This window comes from Pseudochaenichthys georgianus, chromosome 1, assembly GCF_902827115.2.
Source record: "Pseudochaenichthys georgianus chromosome 1, fPseGeo1.2, whole genome shotgun sequence".
NCBI lineage: Eukaryota > Metazoa > Chordata > Actinopteri > Perciformes > Channichthyidae > Pseudochaenichthys > Pseudochaenichthys georgianus.
In genome coordinates this window covers 46131070-46134209 of record NC_047503.1, presented here as the reverse complement: position 1 = coordinate 46134209, position 3140 = coordinate 46131070, and positions in this window count along the sequence as shown.

Here is a 3140-nt window from a genome sequence, read left to right as displayed (position 1 = left end):
AATCATCTGATGTTGAAATTGTCTTTTGAAATGGAGAAATAAAGCAGATATTAAGAGAACACTGGAGTCTCCTGGACACACTGCATCTTCTCTCTCCAGAAGTATGTCCGCTAAAATAGGCTCTAATTAGTCGGATAAAAGAAAGGAAACTGCTATGTTAAAAAAAGCTGAAGGCTCTCATCATCGCCATGGCTACCTGCCACACTCGGCTTTAATTACTGCGTAATTACGGCTTTTAACTTTTTCACGTCTCTGTGACAGGTTATTCTGCTGCAGCCTGAGAGTAACCTTCACTCCTGAACAGATCTCTAAACGTAACAGCGTGTCACGTCTGTGTTTTAAAACAAAATAAACCTCCAACCTTCCTCTTCGACAAGATGTTAGAGACTCATAGAGGTTTCAGTAAACATCTGTAGAGGAAAACAACAAACAGTTCACTGAGGTGTTCTGCTTGATTCCTGTGCATGAGGAAGCTCCGTATTTAAAATCAAGTTCATTTAACCTGTTGAACCCGAGCCTGTTTTTCAGGTCTCAGGCTCGAAAAGGACATTCCCAGAACAAAAGACCATATCTTCTAAAAGGGGAACATTAATAATCGTTTTTCTCAAAGCAATGATAAACCTGTGAGTTGGATGTAGAAGAGTCAGAATCAATATAGATGTTTTTTATTTTAAAGAAAATTCCGATTGAACATATTAAACAAATGTAAATCATAGTGTCCGTCAAAAAAAACGTTTTACTTACAGTGAAAACCGCCCTTGGATGATGGCAAGGTAGACTAAAAGCTTTAAGAATCCAAAGTACAACATGTGATAAGTACCCTGTATCAAGATTGATACAAAACAAGTGACATTTGACCTTTTTAGAGAGGTTTAGCAAAAATAACTCCACCTCTGGGGTCATTTGGGTGGAAATGGGCGTTTTTTCCGTTTCTCTGGAACCCATTGGTCGATTTTGGTGATTGACATCTCTTTTGAACCGTTAGAGCCAATAGAATCGAAGGGGAATTTCCACATACACACCAACGTTACCATTGAGAAGTGGGGGCTATGCGCACGCAGTTTGCCCAAAGCGAAATCTGAAATCTGAAAACTGAAAACTAGTTTTATTGCTGATGGATTATCAGAAATCATTTCAAAGGGACACAGACACATTGGAGTAACCTATGGATTAACTTCAGCAGCGTTTTTATCGTTTTAATGTCATTGAAGACAACTTTTGATCAGACAACTACAAAGGTAAGACATATTGCCGTGTTGGCTACCCAATGCTACGTGGTGTGATGTCTGTTTTTGTTTCTCATGTCGCGAGTTCTGATCATGGAGTGATGATACAGATACCTATGGAATCTGTGTAATCTCACGATGCTAATCGATGGGTTGGATTTGCATTTACGATAAGCAATAAGGGTTTTATACCGTGAGTTCTGTGCTAACGGCGTTAGCATTTATTCGCTCAAGGCTAATTCAGAGGCTCAGCGTTAGTCTTGTTCTTTTTTTTTGCTAAAAATGGTTCACATCATCAGTTAGCCGAGTTTCTTCCCGTTACATGGATATGAAACATTCATAGTTTATTAAATATTAAGAAGCCCTCAGACGCAGTTTCCTGCAGATGATGCGTTTTTCCCGGGGGGATGGGCTTAACAGGTTAACTTATTTCTTTTGCCATTTGTATTGGTCAATTGCCCTTAAAGAGGCCCTGTTATGCGTATTTGCTTTTTCTCTTTCCTGTACTTTTGTGCATGTTAATGTTCTGCAAAGGCTAAAATCCAGTCCAGAGGGAGTTGTGACATCACTATGTCACACTCACGCCCCAACACATTGTACGTAATAGGCTAAGGGGCGGGAACATTTTTTAACATAGCAGTTTCCTTTCTTTTATCCGACTAATTAGAGCCTATTTTAGCGGACATACTTCTGGATCATAGAGAAGATGCAGTGTGTGCAGGAGACTCCAGTGTTCTCTTAATATCTGCTGCTTTCCAACGCAAGGGGAGCCTTTAGCGTCGAGTTTCAACTATCAGGGCGTCCCATTGACTTGCATCGAGCTCCCTGAACGTTGGTAATAGACGAGTTGGGATCGCATGCTCTCCGCAGATCCATTCTCACAGCGTTCATCAACCTTTTTCTTACTCAATATCAAGCTACACTCATTGTTTTTACTTCTTTATTTTAATGGAATAATGTAGGACTTTTGTTACCCGTCAGTTATGGGGAGAGTAGGGGCTCAGAATACTGTTGTTTTCTTTTCTAAACCACACACTGTTATTTACTCAACAATAACACGCCATTATCCTTGTGTTTATTTATTTGTTTGATTGTATAATGTCGGACTTGTGGAGTCCGTCAGGACCGAGGGTCGGAGCAGCTCATAGTAGTTGCTTAAGAGAATTGTACACCCGGAAGTAAGTATTCTCTCCGCTTTGCTCAAACCCCGTGATGAGTCCTCAAGCTCTGTGATTGGATGTTTTAGCTGCAATGCATGCTGGGATATGGTGTTTATGTGATGTGAAATCCGAAAACATTTTTTATTTTTAAATAAAATAATACTTTATTCCGAGTGTGCTTGCTTTTCTCTTTGGAGGTCATCACATAACGGCATTGTAATACACGGTTTTTTTAATGTTCATCCTGTAAGACTGTGTGTGGAATTATGAAGAAATGCCCTGCAGGTGTTCCTGAGATATCACGGACAGACGGACGTGGACGGAAAACCAAACAAAATAGAAACTGCAGACACAGTTATAACAACAGGGAAACTGTATGTTACGTGATCATGTATTCCACTTCTCTCTGTGAACAGTTCAACTAAAGCACCACGATGTCTGGATAATGAGCAATGATTATATTTTAAACCAAGAAACCCATTTTTTCCAAGTTCAAATGAACAGAAACATTTAGTTATTGAAGTAAAATGCCCTTTTATTGTCGAAACAAGTGCAGAGACAACATTCTTTTTCACTTTTCAATTAACGTGTTTGTTATGACAGCAATTAACGTTGGAGTTGATTATACAGAGACATTCATTAAAAACATTAGCTTGCTGCAGAGAATTTGCAAGCTTCCAGTTAGATTATAAATATTTATTCATATTTAATTAGAGGCTTTTAGAAATGAAAACCAGCCTGACGGATGTGTTTC